Source organism: Crinia signifera, chromosome 6, assembly GCF_055691185.1.
Source record: "Crinia signifera chromosome 6, ASM5569118v1, whole genome shotgun sequence".
NCBI classification, from domain to species: Eukaryota; Metazoa; Chordata; class Amphibia; order Anura; family Myobatrachidae; genus Crinia; species Crinia signifera.
Genome location: NC_139222.1, coordinates 26511799 through 26530933, shown reverse-complemented (window position 1 = coordinate 26530933; position 19135 = coordinate 26511799). Strand labels below are relative to the sequence as shown.

At 49.4% G+C, this 19135-nt stretch overlaps 1 pseudogene across 1 annotated transcript in view; it reads right to left on the bottom strand.

Annotated features, from left to right (window-relative positions):
• Positions 1 to 19135, bottom strand: part of LOC146010195 (uncharacterized) — a 35969-nt pseudogene that overhangs the window by 9856 nt on the left and 6978 nt on the right. Inside the window, exons 2-4 of the transcript XR_014444737.1 lie at positions 12080 to 12179; positions 3538 to 3635; positions 3285 to 3444 (exon numbers count right to left, since the gene is read on the bottom strand). The product of XR_014444737.1 is annotated as an uncharacterized LOC146010195 (transcript). The remainder of the gene's footprint in view (positions 1 to 3284; positions 3445 to 3537; positions 3636 to 12079; positions 12180 to 19135) is intronic.

Genomic DNA, 19135 nt, shown 5'->3' with positions numbered 1-19135 from the left:
GGATATTATATCTGTATGATGACCGCCCAGCAGCACAATCTGTGGCACCCTATACATACTGTAACCAGGGATATTATATCTGTATGATGACCGCCCGGCAGCACAGCATCTGTGGCCCCCTATACATACTGTAACCAGGGATATTATATCTGTATGATGACCGCCCGGCAGCACAGAATCTGTGGCACCCTATACATACTGTAACCAGGGATATTATATCTGTATGATGACCGCCCAGCAGCACAGATTCTGTGGCACCCTATACACACTGTAACCAGGGATATTATATCTGTATGATGACCGCCCAGCAGCACAGATTCTGTGGCACCCTATACACACTGTAACCGGGGATATTATATCTGTATGATGACCGCCCGGCAGCACAGAATCTGTGGCACCCTATACATACAGTAACCAGGGATATTATATCTGTATGATGACCGCCCGGCAGCACAGCATCTGTGGCCCCCTATACATACTGTAACCAGGGATATTATATCTGTATGATGACCGCCCAGCGGCACAGAATCTGCGGCACCCTATACATACTGTAACCAGGGATATTATATCTGTATGATGACCGCCCAGCGGCACAGAATCTGCGGCACCCTATACATACTGTAACCAGAGATATTATATCTGTATAATGACCGCCCAGCAGCACAGAATCTGTGGCACCCTATACATACTGTAACCATGGATATTATATCTGTATGATGACCGCCCGGCAGCACAGAATCTGTGGCACCCTATACATACTGTAATGAGGGATATTATATCTGTATGATGACCGCCCGGCAGCACAGAATCTGTGGCACCCTATACATACTGTAACCAGGGATATTATATCTGTATGATGACCACCCAGCAGCACAGAATCTGTGGCTCCCTATTCATACTGTAACCGGGGATATTATATCTGTATAATGACCGCCCAGCAGCACAGAATCTGTGGCCCCCTATACATACTGTAACCAGGGATATTATATCTGTATGATGACCGCCCAGCAGCACAGAATCTGTGGCACCCTATACATACTGTAACCGGGGATATTATATCTGTATGATGACCGCCCAGCAGCACAGAATCTGCGGCACCCTATACATACTGTAACCAGGGATATTATATCTGTATGATGACCGCCCAGCAGCACAGAATCTGCGGCACCCTATACATACTGTAACCATGGATAATATATCTGTATGATGACCGCCCAGCAGCACGGAATCTGTGGCACCCTATACATACTGTAACTGGGGATATTATATCTGTATGATGACCGCCCAGTAAGCACAGAATCTGTGGCACCCTATACATACTGTAACCAGGGATATTATATCTGTATGATGACCGCCCAGCAGCACAGAATCTGTGGCACCCTATACATACTGTAACCGGGGATATTATATCTGTATGATGACCGCCCAGCAGCACAGAATCTGTGGCACCCTATACATACTGTAACCGGGGATATTATATCTGTATGATGACCGCCCAGCAGCACAGAATATGTGGCACCCTATACATACTGTAACCAGGGCTATTATATCTGTATGATGACCGCCCAGCAGCACAGAATCTGTGGCACCCTATACATACTGTAACCAGGGATATTATATCTGTATGATGACCGCCCGGCAGCACAGAATCTGTGGCACCCTATACATACTGTAACCAGGGATATTATATCTGTATGATGACCGCCCAGCAGCACAGAATCTGTGTCACCCTATACATACTGTAACCAGGGATATTATATCTGTATGATGACCGCCCGGCAGCACAGAATCTGTGGCACCCTATACATACTGTAACCTGGGATATTATATCTTTATGATGACTGCCCAGCGGCACAGAATCTGTGGCACCCTATACATACTGTAACCAGGGATATTATATCTGTATGATGACCGCCCGGCAGCACAGAATCTGTGGCTCCCTATACATACTGTAACCAGGGATATTATATCTGTATGATGACAGCCCAGCAGCACAGAATCTGTGGCACCCTATACATACTGTAACCAGGGATATTATATCTGTATGATGACCGCACAGCAGCACAGAATCTGTGGCTCCCTATACATACTGTAACCAGGGATATTATATCTGTATGATGACCGCCCAGCAGCACAGGATCTGTGGCCCCCTATACATACTGTAACCAGGGATACTATATCTGTATGATGACCGCCCAGCAGCACAGAATCTGTGGCCCCCTATACATACAGTAACCAGGGATATTATATCTGTATGATGACCGCCCGGCAGCACAGAACCTGTGGCACCCTATACATACTGTAACCAGGGATATTATATCTGTATGATAACCTCCCGGCAACACAGAATCTGTGGCACCCTATACATACTGTAACCAGGGATATTATATCTGTACGATGACCGCCCAGCAGCACAGAATCAGTGGCACCCTATACATACTGTAACCAGGGATATTATATCTGTATGATGACCGCCCGGCAGCACAGGATCTGTGGCACCCTATAAATAGACAATGATGATTATGGTAAGAGGACAGAGATTGGGGGGAGCTATTTTGTAACGCAGGGGGTGCTCTATCGATGACGATGGGGAGTTACTGGATAAAATGGGGGGATTGGTCAGACCTCTAAGCTGGTATCAGACAATGAACTAATGTGCGGAGGAGAAGGACAATAATAGGGGCTGATGGTTCCTCACTCCCCCAGTGTACAGATACATTCCCCTTATTATGCTGTAGTGACAGAGGAGGGTGCGGGATAAGAGGCGGCTGCAGTGACAGAGGAGGGTGCGGGATAAGAGTCTACTGCAGTGACAGAGGAGGGTGCGGGATAAGAGGCGGCTGCAGTGACAGAGGAGGGTGCGGGATAAGAGGCGGCTGTAGTGACAGAGGAGGGTGCGGGATAAGAGGCGGCTGCAGTGACAGAGGAGGGTGCGGGATAAGAGGCGGCTGCAGTGACAGAGGAGGGTGCGGGATAAGAGGCGGCTGCAGTGACAGAGGAGGGTGCGGGATAAGAGGCGGCTGCAGTGACAGAGGAGGGTGCGGGATAAGAGGCGGCTGCAGTGACATTGGAGGGTGCGGGATAAGAGGCGGCAGCAGTGACAGAGGAGGGTGCGGGATAAGAGGCCGATGCAGTGACAGAGGAGGATGCGGGATAAGAGGCCGATGCAGTGACAGAGGAGGGTGCGGGATAAGAGGCCGCTGTAGTTACAGAGGAGGGTGCAGGATAAGAGGCTGCTGTAGTGACAGAACAAGGAGAATCTCTAAAAAGTCATTATTACTCACCTGTGTTGTAATCTGTAGGGATTTCCTCCTTCTTACACTGCTGATCCCCCCTCACATCCGTCTCTATTTCCCAATATATATCTTCCACCTTAATATCAATCACATCCATCTCTTCTTCTCCCTCTGTATTTTCTACCTTAATATCAGTCAGGCCTCCACCCTAAATAAGAACAATAATATATTAGTATATGAGACACACACAGCTTCTCTACAGATCATGTAGTGAAAACTCACTATGGTATATCCCACCTACCTGATCCTCCTGTGGGGTCATGCGAGTCTCCTCTGTACAGTGCTGGGAATACAGAGGACGGGGACATCTCTCTGGGGTATCTCTGTTACTGGGCCCATCTGTAGGAGACACACAGTGACTGAGGACATGGTATATATGTGATTATCCTGGGAATACGGAGGACGGGGATATCTCTCTGGGGTATCTCTGTTACTGGGCCCATCTGTAGGAGACACAGAGACTGAGGACATGGTATATATGTGATTATCCTGGGAATACAGAGGACGGGGACATCTCTCTGGGGTATCTCTGTTACTGGGCCCATCTGTAGGAGACACACAGTGACTGAGGACATTGTATATATGTGATTATCCTGGGAATACAGAGGACGGGGACATCTCTCTGGGGTATCTCTGTTACTGGGCCCATCTGTAGGAGACACGCAGTGACTGAGGACATTATATATACGTGATTATCCTGGGAATACAGAGGACGTGGGCATCTCTCTGGGGATCTCTGTTACTGGCCCCATCTGTAGGAGACACACAGTGACTGAGGACATGGTATATATGTGATTATCCTGGGAATACGGAGGACGGGGACATCTCTCTGGGGTATCTCTGTTACTGGGCCCATCTGTAGGAGACACGCAGTGACTGAGGACATTGTATATATGTGATTATCCTGGGAATACAGAGGACGGGGACATCTCTCTGGGGTATCTCTGTTACTGGGCCCATCTGTAGGAGACACGCAGTGACTGAGGACATCTCCTATATATTTGGCTACATCTGTCACTCAAAGTGGGTGTCTGTGTCTATAACGCTCTGTTCCTGTGGGCCCATCTGTAGGAGACACGCAGTGACTGAGGACATCTCCTATATATTTGGCTACATCTGTCACTCAAAGTGGGTGTCTGTGTCTATAACGCTCTGTTCCTGGACTTTCCTCTTAATGTGTGATTGCCTTCATCTGTGCTGAACACCTTTCTGAGAAATTAACCTGTTTAAAACAGGTGATGGCAATCATACATTAAGGGGAAGTCTAGAAACAGAGCATTGTGTCCCTCCTGGAGAGGGTCATGTTGGGAGGTATGTGACAGAGAACCAGCCCAGTGAGCCCACAGACAGTGCCAGACACCCACTGACTTCCCATGTTGCCCAGCACTGCTACTCCACAGCCACCAGGTGAGCGCCCCCCTCCCGCGATTTGCGACAAAACCCCCCCCCGCCCCCCCCTCCCGTGATTCGCGGCAAAAACACCCCCGCGACCCCCCCTCCCGCGATTCGCTGCAAAAAGAACCCCCCCACGACCCCTCCTCCAATTCGCGGCATAACCACCACCCCGCGACCCCCCCCCCCTCCCGCGAATCGCGGCAAACCCTCCCCCGTGACCCCCCCCCCGATTTGCGGAACCCCCCCCCCCGCGTCCTCCCTCCCGCGATTCGCGGCAAAAAGAACCCCCCGCGACCCCCCTTGCACGATTGGCGGCACCCCCCCTGCGACCCCCCCTCCCGCGATTCGCGGCACCCCCCCCGCAATTTGCAGCAGCCCCAGGATTAAAATGGCACATGCAAAACACTGACATGGTTATGGTCGACAATGAAAAAGGTTGACATGAGTTTTTGAAGATTTATTTTTAATTTTTTTTAATTTTTTCATATTCATTGTCGACATGGACACCAATGAAGTGGCACACTTATGTCAACATTTACATGTGTTGACCTTTCTGTGTTGATTTTTTCTTGTGGCGATTCGCGTCACACCCCCCCCACTCCCGCGATTCACGGCACACACACACACCTCCCCCGCGATTCTCGGCACCCCACCCCGTGACCCCCCCTCCCGTGATTCACGGCACCCCCCGTGACCCCCACCTCCCGCAATTCGCGGCAACCCCCCACGGAACCCCTGTGAACCCCACCCTCCCGCGATTCGCGGCACCCACCCCCGCGACCCCCCCTCCCGCAATTCGCGGCACCCCCCCCGTGATTCGCGGCAGCTCCAGAATTAAATTGCACATGGAAAACACTGACATGGCTATGGTCGACAATGAAAAAGGTTGACATGAGTTTTTGAAGATTTATTTCATTTTTTGAATGTTTTCATATTCATTGTCATGTGTCAACATGGACACCAATGAAGTGGCACACTTATGTCAACATTTACATGTGTTGACCTTTCTGTGTTGATTTTTTCTTGTGGCGATTCGCGTCACACCCCCCCGCAACCCCCCCTCCCGCGATTCGCGGCACCCCCCGTGACCCCCCACCTCCCGCAATTCGTGGCAACCTCCACCGGAACCCCTGTGAACCCCGCCCACCCGCGATTCGCGGCACCCAACCCCGTGACCCCCCCCTCCCGCAATTCGCGGCACCCCCCGTGATTCGCGGCAGCTCCAGAATTAAATTGCACATGCAAAACACTGACATGGCTATGGTCGACAATGAAAAAGGTTGACATGAGTTTTTGAAGTTTTTTTTTTTTCATTTTTTGAATATTTTCATATTCATTCTCATGTGTCGACATGGACACCAATGAAGTGCCACACCTATGTCAACATTTACATGTGTTGACCTTTCTGTGTTGATTTTTTTCTTGTGGCGATTTGCGTCACACCCCCCACCCCCACTCCCCGCGATTCACGGCACACACACACACACCTCCCCCGCGATTCTCGGCACCCCACCCCGTGACCCCCCCTCCCGTGATTCACGGCACACCCCCGCGACCCCCCCTCCCATGATTCGCCGCAACCCCGCCCCGTAACCCCCCCTCCCGCGATTTGCGGCACCCACCCCCGCGACCCCCCCTCCCGCAATTCGCGGCACCCCCCCGCGATTCGCGGCAGCTCCAGAATTAAATTGCACATGGAAAACACTGACATGGCTATGGTCGACAATGAAAAAGGTTGACATGAGTTTTTGAAGTTTTTTTTTTCATTTTTTGAATATTTTCATTCTCATGTGTCGACATGGACACCAATGAAGTGCCACACTTATGTCAACATTTACATGTGTTGACCTTTCTGTGTTGATTTTTTTCTTGTGGCGATTCGCGTCACACCCCCCGCAACCCCCCCTCCGGCGATTCGCGGCACCCCCCTGCGACCCCCCCCCCCTCCCGCAATTCGCGGCAACCCCCCACCGGAACCCCCATGAACCCCCGCTCTCCCGCGATTCGCGGCACCCACCCCCCGCAACCCCCCCCCCTCCCGCAAATCGCGGCACCCCCCGTGATTCGCGGCAGCTCCAGAATTAAATTGCACATGGAAAACACTGACATGGCTATGGTCGACAATGAAAAAGGTTGACATGAGTTTTTGAAGTTTTTTTACATTTTTTGAATGTTTTCATATTCATTCTCATGTGTCAACATGGACACCAATGAAGTGCCACACTTATGTCAACATTTACATGTGTTGACCTTTCTGTGTTGATTTTTTCTTGTGGCGATTCGCGTCACACCCCCCCCACCCCCCACTCCCGCGATTCACGGCACACACACACCCCCCCGCGATTCTCGACACCCCACCCCGTGACCCCCCCTCCCGTGATTCACGGCACACCCCCCGCGACCCCCCCTACCATGATTCGCCGCAACCCCGCCCCCGTAACCCCCCTCCCGCGATTTTCGGCAACCCACCCCGCGACCCCCCTCCCGCGATTCTCTGCAATCCCTCCCCTCCCGCGATTCGCAGCATCCACCCCCCCACAACCCCCCCTCCTGCAATTCGCGACCCCCCCTCCTGCAATTCGCGGCACCCTCCGCGACCCCCCCTCCCGCGATTCGCGGACACCTAAGTTGCAATACAGGGCATCTTTCATACAATTCTAACCATATTTCTCAAATACAAACGTTCACAAATTAAGGGGGCGCAGCCCCTTACGACGGTGTGAAGAGCGCCCGTAGGGCGCGATGAATCACCTAGTTGTATATATGTGATTATCCTGGGAATACAGAGGACGGGGACATCTCTCTGGGGTATCTGTTACTGGGCCCATCTGTAGGAGACAAGCAGTGACTGAGGACATTGTATATATGTGATTATCCTGGGAATACAGAGGACGGGGACATCTCTCTGGGGATCTCTGTTACTGGGCCCATCTGTAGGAGACACACAGTGACTGAGGACATGGTATATATGTGATTATCCTGGGAATACAGAGGACGGGGACATCTCTCTGGGGTATCTCTGTTACTGGCCCCATCTGTAGGAGACACGCAGTGACTGAGGACATGGTATATATGTGATTATCCTGGGAATACAGAGGACGGGGACATCTCTCTGGTGTATTCCTGTTACTGGGCCCATCTGTAGGAGACACGCAGTGACTGAGGACATGGTATATATGGGATTATCCTGGGAATACAGAGGACGGGGACATCTCTCTGGGGTATCTCTGTTACTGGGCCCATCTGTAGGAGACACGCAGTGACTGAGGACATTGTATATATGTGATTATCCTGGGAATACAGAAGACGGGGACATCTCTCTGGGGTATCTGTTACTGGGCCCATCTGTAGGAGACAAGCAGTGACTGAGGACATTGTATATATGTGATTATCCTGGGAATACAGAGGACGGGGACATCTCTCTGCGGTATCTCTGTTACTGGGCCCATCTGTAGGAGACACGCAGTGACTGAGGACATGGTATATATGTGATTATCCTGGGAATACAGAGGACAGGGACATCTCTCTGCGGTATCTCTGTTACTGGGCCCATCTGTAGGAGACACACAGTGACTGAGGACATGGTATATATGTGATTATCCTGGGAATACAGAGGACGGGGACATCTCTCTGGGGTATCTCTGTTACTGGGCCCATCTGTAGGAGACACGCAGTGACTGAGGACATGGTATATATATGTGATTATCCTGGGAATCCAGAGGACGGGGACATCTCTCTGGGGTATCTCTGTTACTGGGCCCATCTGTAGGAGACACGCAGTGACTGAGGACATGGTATATATGTGATTATCCTGGGAATACAGAGGACGGGGACATCTCTCTGGGGTATCTCTGTTACTGGGCCCATCTGTAGGAGACACGCAGTGACTGAGGACATGGTATATATGTGATTATCCTGGGAATACAGAGGACGGGGACATCTCTCTGGGGTATCTCTGTTACTGGGCCCATCTGTAGGAGACACGCAGTGACTGAGGACATGGTATATATGTGATTATCCTGGGAATACAGAGGACGGGGACATCTCTCTGGGGTATTCCTGTTACTGGGCCCATCTGTAGGAGACACGCAGTGACTGAGGACATTGTATATATGTGATTATCCTGGGAATACAGAGGACGGGGACATCTCTCTGGGGTATCTGTTACTGGGCCCATCTGTAGGAGACAAGCAGTGACTGAGGACATTGTATATATGTGATTATCCTGGGAATACAGAGGACGGGGACATCTCTCTGGGGTATCTCTGTTACTGGGCCCATCTGTAGGAGACACGCAGTGACTGAGGACATTGTATATATGTGATTATCCTGGGAATACAGAGGACGGGGACATCTCTCTGGGGTATCTGTTACTGGGCCCATCTGTAGGAGACAAGCAGTGACTGAGGACATTGTATATATGTGATTATCCTGGGAATACAGAGGACGGGGACATCTCTCTGGGGTATCTGTTACTGGGCCCATCTGTAGGAGACAAGCAGTGACTGAGGACATTGTATATATGTGATTATCCTGGGAATACAGAGGACGGGGACATCTCTCTGCGGTATCTCTGTTACTGGGCCCATCTGTAGGAGACACGCAGTGACTGAGGACATTGTATTCCCAGGATAATCACATATATACCATGTCCTCAGTCACTGCGTGTCTCCTACAGATGGGCCCAGTAACAGAGATACCCCAGAGAGATGTCCCCGTCCTCTGTATTCCCAGGATAATCACATATATACAATGTCCTCAGTCACTGCGTGTCTCCTACAGATGGGCCCAGTAACAGAGATACCCCAGAGAGATGTCCCCGTCCTCTGTATTCCCAGGATAATCACATATATACCATGTTCTCAGTCACTGCGTATCTCCTACAGATGGGCCCAGTAACAGAGATACCCCAGAGATGTGATTACAGACAAATGGGTGAAAACACAGGTACATAAACAGAAGCTCTTGACAGAGCCAGTATAGGCTGGAACACCCAGGATTAGACACTTGCAGGGAAATAGCAAGCTAGCATATCTCAGGGTAACACAGGCTAGTCAGGATAAGATCAGAATCAGGGTAAAGCGGTGTACACATGGTGCAATACCGCTGGCAATATGGTCGCTGAGCGACCATATTGCCAGTGATTTGTTTGTGCTGCAGCGATAAACCGCCGAGGTGCGCGCTCCCGTGTTCAGCCTCCTCATGGTGGCTGATCAGCTGTTTACCTCTGCAGCTCCCCGGCAGTCTCCTGTTCATCAGCGACCATCTCTGGTCGCTGATGAGAACTGGACACTGAGCAATATATTGCACCGTGTTTACACAGTTTTAGTCAGGAAGGACCGAGTAATCTCCTGCACTAGCTAGAAACAAGCAGTATAACCAGCACAGAGCTTAGGGCAGGCTGGGTAATATAGGGAGCAATATCCAACAGCTGGAATGGTCAATCCCCCTAAATGAGGAAAGTCACTGCAGGTGAGCAGCCTGACACTCAAGGCAGGGTGCTAATTTCCTATTTATGTGACAGGTGAACTGCACACAGAACAAATACAAGCGTCAGGCTGCATTTACACAATGGCTTGTAAAAGGTATAGGGGAATAATTATACTTTATCTAGTAGCTCAGGGCTTGACAAATTTTTTGAAAATCTAGGAGCCAGGATGAAAATGTAGGAGCCAGAAAAAAAAAATAGTGACAGTGTGCGCCAAAAAGTAACACCATTATGCCCATTACACATGTCACATACCTATTACACAATGCCCATCACGCCACACACTGAAAAACCTTTTGCATACTATACCACACACACAATAATGCCCATTACATATACCCCACACACCGTAATGCCCATTACATATATTACCACACGCCATAATGCCCATGGCATATTATGCCAATGCTGCTTACCTACATGTTCATTGCTATGGGTTTGTGGCTTGATGCCAGGCAGGGGCAGACTGAGAAAAAAAACCCTCTGTTCTATGGTGCCACTGGAGCCTCTGCATAAGCAGCGGGTCCCCGTGGTGGGTTATAATGTTCAATGCAACAGCCAGCATAGTGGCAGTCCGGTAAAACACGGGAGATGGACTTGAGAGGCAGGGAGCTGGCAGCAGCACCTCTGTAAGCAGCGGGTCCCCGTGGCTTGCTATCCTATTCTATCAGCACTCACAGCAGCCTCGGGTGCCCGTTTCAGACCCGTAAAAAGATGGTGCCACAGTGGGTTAATGTTCAATATAACAGCCAGCACGGCGGCAGCCCGGCAGAGCAGCGCAGAACTCTCCTGCCTGCCGCTGTATCAGAGCAGGTCAGCAGCCCGCCTATTTCAAAGCTCCCGATTAGCTCGTGTAATAGGCGCGCTGCTGACCTGTTCTGATTCACTGGCAGCCGGGAGAGTTCTGCACCGCTCTGCCGGGCTGCAGCCGTGCTGGCTGTTATATTGAACATTAACCCACTGTGGCACCATCTTTTTACGGGTCTGAAACGGGCACCCGAGGCTGCTGTGAGTGCTGATAGAATAGCAAGCCACGGGGACCCGCTGCTTACAGAGACGCTGCTGCCAGCTCCCTGCCTCTCCCGGCAGCCGGGACCCGTCCGGGAACCACTCTGCCCGGGGGTTCTGCTTCCTGGCAAATCTGGTCGCCAGGAAGCAGAATCTGGTCGCCATGGCGACCTGGCCCCCGGGTTTTGTCAAGCCCTGGAGTAGCTAGTTAATTAGCACAATTAAAAGATACCAGCCACATATACAGAATGATCCAGATTTGCCAACAAATAGAAATGTGGGTACTTATGAGTTAGTTCGGATCGGGCACATCGCATCGCATCGCATGCGACCATCGGATGCGATGCGATGACCCGATTTTTCCATAGGAATCAATGTTAAAATGGACTGAGTCCATTTTAACATGGAATTCAATGGGAAAAAGGGGTCCTTTTCATACCCCTACTATCCAAGTGGGCATGGAGTTGGATATAAACCTGTGGCGAGCGTAGCGAGCCACCGAGCCCCGCGAGGGGACACGGAATACCGTTCGCTCGCCACGCTTCGGGCTCGGTGGCTCGCTACGCTCGCCACAGGTTTATATCCAACTCCATGCCCACTTGGATAGTAGGGGTATGAAAAGGACCCCTTTTTCCCATTGAATTCCATGTTAAAATGGACTCAGTCCATTTTAACATTGATTCCTATGGAAAAATCGGGTCATCGCATCCGATGGTCGCATGCGATGCGATATCGCATCGCATCGCATCTGATTGTATGCCTTAACTTAAGGCATACAATCAAAAAATCGGCAGCCCAGATAACTCACAAGTACCGAAATGTGTTTCTGTGCTAGGTTGTGCAGACCAAAGGGATTAACCAGGTGTATTAAATGTGTGTGATTATTACTCACCTGTGCTGATATCTGTAGGGATTTCCTCCTTCTTACACTGCCGAGCCATCTCTTCTTCTCCCTCTATATCCTCTACTGTAATATCACACAGATCTTCCCCCTAATTAAATATATAAAATCACACACACATCTTACAATTACTTTTTCTAATGAAATCTCTTATCTTCTGGTTTGATTAGTTGCGGATTTATCTTCAAATCCAGGTTCCCCTCCTCCTCTCCTTACATTAAAATCTTATTCAGAATACTACAGGAATCCAGCAAACATAAAACAAATCACCCGTCTCCTATAGTGTTACAGATTATTCATTGTGTATGATGGAATGCAGACTCTGTAACAAACCAGCCTCCATCTATGTTTTCTTCCTCTTAAACAACCTTACTCCTCTGGCTATAGCTGAAACATGGCTCACACTAATCAGACACTGCCTCATCTGAAGCCCTCTCACACAGTGCTCTCCACCTCACTCCAGGTGTGGAAGCAGACAAGGAGGCGGGGTTATAAAAGTTCTTCACAAGATCCTGATATTCTCCTTGTGCCTTCAAACTTTACTCTCTCAAACGACCAATCTTGGACAGTCCCTATGGACTGACTCTTATAGACATTGGGGTGGTCACTGCCTGTTTCTGTAGACTAGGACTTATTTCTGATCTCAAGAACAGACTTTTCTCACCCCCAGATCAGCACCTTATCACCTGCAAGGTCTCCTCCATTACTAGAACCTCTCTGCTGAAGAACCCTCATATCAGCAGAATTCTGTGTGATTACACAACAACGTTCCCACCTCCCGGCAAAAGCTTCCCGGGTGATTGTGCACATCCTGCTCTACTGATATATCAGTGCCGCAGCTTCACCAAACCCCAGCAACAGCCTCTCATCATGTGGTTCCCATTATTCTTCTCACTCCTCACTGATGTGAGTATAAGCCATGGCTGGCCCAATAAAGCAGCACAATGTCTCCTTAGGTGTACGCAAGATAGACCATCATTAGCGGCCATCTTGTACTCCTGACCTCCTTACATACACTGCCATCCACCACTGCTACAGATACACCCCCGACACCACAAAGTAACACACTGCCATCTCTCAGCCCTCCCACATCCCCCTACTAACATCAGTGCCTACTTCCAAGTTCCTACTGTGCTACCTGTCCTCTCCATCCTGCACCCTCACATATCAGTGCATCCCTGTCTCCTGTGCACACCCCAGCCTCACATATGGTCTCTCTATGCTGCTATAATCCCATCACTATGGGAGCGCGCAGTGATTACTCCTATACTGAGAACACACAAATCTGATCCCAGCTCTCACAGGTTACTGCCCCATCTCTCACCTGATCTGCCCCCTAGTGATCTACATTTCCCTAACACTCACACATCGTACTGGATCCTCATCAGCTTGGTTTTCCTGCCCAACACTCCGCAGAGACTGCACTAAAGCTGTGTACACACGGTGCAATATCGCTGGCAATATGGTCGCTGAGCGGCCATATTGCCAGTGATTTGTTTGTGCTGCAACGATAAATCGTTGGGTGCACGCTCCCGTGTTCAGCCTCCTAATGGTCGCTGGCTTACAGGTCATCCTTAGGTCTAGTTATGTGAGCAGGAACGATTCACTTCTATTTATCCACATATGTTATAATTGGAAGTTACAAGCACTCATTTTCCTTAGTATATTGTAGTGTTCATTCTAGCACCCGCCAACTTTGAAAACACATGCAGTTCTTCTTCCTTGCCTGGGGTGTCACTGTTTGCTGTGGTGTTTCTAGCACAGGTCTGCTTTGCATATAAGTGCTAATATATACAGACCACACTGTTCTAGGAGTATTACAGCAGACAGCGACACCCCAGGCTGGGAAGAGGAACTGCTTGTGTTTTCAAAGATGGCGAGTGCTAGAATGAACACTATATATTGACCATAAATAATTTGAATTTGTCCTGGACCACGAACCCAGGGCACCCCCGGAAGTGCCCCGCAGCACCCCTGGGAGCCACGGCACACAGTTTGGGAACCCCTGGAATAGTAGATGTATTGTTTGGCACTCTGGACGATGGGTAATTGCCGGGTTGCCTTCCCACAAATTAGCATAGGGAACGGACCTTCAATCCGGAACACAAAAAGAAAACGGGCGTCACACCATCGACTTGTCCAATACAATTTACATCACAGATGTCGGCTGCATATAGTCAATAGGACGTTTCAAGGCTTTCATGCCTTTTCTTCAGGACTCAAATGCGTGACATATAAAGTGCAAAGTTAGACGCCTATACTTGTTATCTGCGTTATCTTTAGTTATAATCCCACCTCATTGCCCTGAGGGGAGGGGCATGCCTGTATTACTTTAGTACAAATATTTGTGTCCGTGCAAATACACTTTAGAATACTTGCAATTATGATCCAACTTGTGTGGTATCTTATTCTTGCATTCTCCTGATCAGATCAGTAAAGGTAAGGTGTTCCAAAAGGTGACTGAATAAATTTAAGGTAATTGTTAACGCTAATACGTCCATCCGGGCGGTTGGCGTTCCACCAGTGATGCACCCTTCTCAGCTCGGGGTCCAACTGGACCTTCCTTAACTTCTCCTTGCTGAAGGCCAATACATCACATTTGTAATTGTCCATCTGGACACGTATTTTGTCCAACCAGTTATTAGATGCATCCTGTACCAAGGTGGCCATATGTAGTTTTTCAGTATCGTCATTTTTTTGTTTGTAAGACAATTGTTCTCATGTGGAGTCGTTAAGGATTAATAGTAATAAGTAACTAAGAGGATTTAATTGATACCGATCTCCATCTAGGACATAATGAGACAGCGATCAGCCGTTTCCCTCTGCGGCTCCCCCCGCAGAGTCTCCTGTACATTAGCGACCATCTCTGGTAGCTGATGAAAAGGAGACTCAGCAATATATTGCACCGTATGTACACAGCTTTACTCAGGTGATGAGGACTGTGATGGTAAGGCCATTGCTCCCTTATACTCCCCAGGACCTCGCTGCTGCAGCGGATGCTGGTGACCTCTCTCTTCTCATACATACACTACATTGATCGCCATAGAGCAGGAGAGGAGTATCAACAGGCAGGGGACAAGGAGGGGGGAAAGGAGCAGTGATGGGCAGGGGGGCCAGGACAGGAGCAGCGATAGGCAGGGGGCCAGGAGAGAAGCAGCGACAGGCTGGGCACCAGAGCACTAGTAGTGCTGGGCAGGTATGATAAAGATAGATCAAAATATTGTTTTCCTGCATGCAAATATCAATAACGGGGGCTGCGGTAATAAACACTTGGAGCCTTCACCACATAACTCCACAAAAGATCAAAAACCATGCATAAATAATGTGTTTTCAGATAGCTCCAGCAGTGGTTACCATCCACCAAAAACAACACCAGTAATAAAGACTTTACTCTTTAAATGGTAAATAAGTCAAGTCCTTCTTTATCTTGCTTATCCTCACGTTCTACAAAAACGCCAAAGGCCGCCATACACTATGCGATTTGGGCCCGATTTGGAGGAATCGGGTCGTGAAATCTGGCCAAATCGCATGTGCAGACATCCCATCCGACCCGATGCGCGGTCCCGTGCGCATCGGGTCGGATTCGGGAGGTCGGACGGGCTGCACATAAGATTTGTTAAATCTTATGTGCAGCCCAAGGCGGGCAGGGGACGCAGCGTATAGTACATGCGGTGGAGGTAGCCGAGCGGGGGACTGTAAGCAGGGAGCCGGGCTAGAGAGGCAGTGGGCGCACTATCCTGGGCGGGGGGGAGGTGAATGCCGCAAATAGATACTTCCAGGCGGTGAATGCCGCAAGGGGATCAGAGACAGAGACCGGGTAGCGTAGGGGAAGCCGGGCACATAGAAATTAATGGACAGCCAGTAATTGGCTGAGAGCTCTCTGACAGAGAGAGCTCTCAGCCAATCACTGACTGTAAATTCATTTCTATGTCCGCCCGCTGCTGCCCGGCTTCCCCTACGCTACCCGGTCTCTGCTCTCTGGTCCCCTCGCAGAGTTCACCGCCTGGACCAGTGCGCCCACTGCCTCCCCCGCTCGGCATCTGGCTCCCTCCACCGCAGGTACTACAGGCTGCGTCCGCTGCCTGCTTGCAGCCCCCATGCCCTGCTCAGCTCCCGCTGACAGCAGCTCCCCCGGGGGGACCACATGCGATTTATCACATGCAAAACCTGGCACATCAAGTGCCAAATCGTATGTGACCCCCCCAATGGAGTTGTCAGTAGATTAGGTCTGACTTCGGAAAAGTCGGCCTAATGTATGGGGGCCTTAAGAAGAGAAAGATAGTGCAATATTGCTAATACAACGTATTTTCTTGATTAGCAGAAATTTCCACTCACATGTTAACATATGAGAAATCGCATCTAAGTCCACTTTATGTGGATATGGCGTCTTCCCTTCGCAGTACATCTCATAAAAGGGCACGGAAAGGAACCAAGCGAAGACATAGTGCAGTTACACAAATAAAAGATATTTATTTAATAAATGCACTCACAAGAAAACATTTAAAAATCGCATATCGCCATAATGGTAGATGGTCTATCTTCATCATACTTGCCCATCGCTACTAGTGCCCTGGTCCCCAGCCTGTCGCTGCTTCTCTCCTGCCCCCCCCCCCCGCCTGTCACTGCTCCCGTCTTGGCCCCCCTGCTCATCACTGCTCCTTTTCTGCCCCCCCCCCCCATCACCGCTCCTCTCCTGCCCCCCCCCCCATCACCGCTCCTCTCCTGCCCCCACCCATCACTGCTCCTCTCCTGCCCCCACCCCCATCACTGCTCCACTCCTGGTCCCCCCCCCACTGGTTGTTTCCCCTATCCTTGTCCCCAGCCCATTCATACTCCACTCCTGAGCTATAGCGTACTATCACTGTACTATAATGGGCGCTATCTAAAAACACATTATTTATGCAAGGAATGATAAAGAGATGGTCACAACACCGCCATTCAAAATCCCAATGAATTTTGGGAGTATTCTGACCCTTGTACAGCTTAACCCTATCCATCCTCTCCCTCATAACCCCAATACCCACCATCAGGATTTCGTCAGCCGGTAACGTGACATCACAATGGTGACCCCTGGGATTCTGACAACAGCCCATATAATGACATATAAATATATATATATATGACCCATGTATATAAGTGTCACATGATGGATCCTGTATAACTGGAAGTTGATCAAAACAGTAGCTCTGCACCAAATAGAAATGGGCGGCATATAACCATCAATCTCATGAGTTTATCACAACAGGTTCGATTACGGTTTCTGCACCGTATGAGGCAGATTATATTATTGCTGCACCGTATAAAGCAGATTATATTATTGCTGCAATAGTGGGAGAGTCTCAGATACAAATGTTTGTCTACTACAAAGATTAGTACATTAATTAGCCACATAATACGTAGTGTTCCCGCTAGGCTGTTTTAGAAACTGCCCAATTTTTAAAGGGCAAAATGCCCTGCTAGAACAGCCTGGTTCCTGCCCCGACTGTGTGCACGGGGAAGCCCAGCGCCGCCTTAGACGGCGATGCCCTTCGCTTCCCTGGCATTATTGCAACTTCGCCGGGGCCGGGCCCGCCTCCTTTAGTGACGGCGGCGGCCGGGTCTGCCCCTTTTCATGACGCTGCAGCCCGCCCCCCTTGCCCTGCCCGAGAAAATTTCTAGAAGGAACACTAATACACACACATAACTAATCAGCAGTGTGCACTATAATGATCGAAGTTGCTACAATGATATGTAGGCCATTATTCTGCTATTAGGTGGAGATCTCATAGAAACATAGAATGTGACGGCAGATAAGAACCACTTGGCCCATCTAGTCTGCCCCTTTTTTGTAAGGATATCTATATGCCTATCCCAAGCATGTTTACATTGCTCTACCCCCTCTGTTGGGAGGCTATTCCACTTATCTAATAATCTTTCTGTGAAGTAATTCTTCCTCACATTTCCCCTGAATCTTCCTCCCTCTAGTGTCAGTGCATGTCCTCGTGTTCTGTTGCTCCTCTTCCTGTGAAGAATGTCTCCCACCTGGACCTTGTTAAAACCCTTGATATATTTGAAAGTTTCTATCATGTCCCCCCTTTCCCTTCTCTTCTCTAAGCTATACATATTAAGATCTTTTAGTCTTTCCTGGTACGTTTTGTGATGTAGGCCATGCACCATTTTAGTTGCCCTTCTTTGAACGGTCTCTAATGTATTTATATCTTTCTGGAGATGTGGCCTCCAGAACTGAACACAATACTCTAGGTGAGGTCGTACCAATGATCTATACCAGGGGTAGCCGGTCTGACTGGTCCACCCACCCGGCGGCTTTGCCGGGAGTCAAGTACAGGGGAATTCTCATGAGAGGTCAGTAGTTCTCGCGAGATTCCTATTAATCAACAGCAGCCGGAGACTGTCAGTCCTATTCAGCGGCAGCCGCCGGAGCGTGGAACAGCTGCAGCAGGACAATTTGTAAAAATACATTTTTACATATGGCCCCCAAAGGATTTTTTCTGCATACAAACGGCCCTTGGCACAAAAAAGGTTCCCCACCCCTACTCTATACATTGGCATTATTACTTCTTTCTTTCTACTGCTGATACCTCTCCCTATGCAACCAAGCATCTGACTTGCCTTCTTCATTGCCTACCTGCCTTTAAGTCCCCTGAAATGGTGACACCTAGATCCCTCTCTTCCTCGCTGCCAGATTATTACACAGTAAAGTATGAATATATATAACTTACCCTTATACTATACAGTGCAGGTGGTGCTGCACTACATCTCCTGTACGGCTAATATCAGGTCACACAGCAACACAACACATATATATATATATATGTATATATATATATATATATATATATATATATATATATATATATATATATACACACAGAAGTACCAACACACTCGCCATTCCTAGGAATGGGGTGCAAACAGCACCCACATCCCAGGGTGGGGTGCGGTGGCCTGCGACCACACACTCTAGTAAATACAAACACAGGGGGCCCAGCACTCACTACAACAAACTAACTCACCTTAACATTCAAATAATCAATTAAATAAATAATG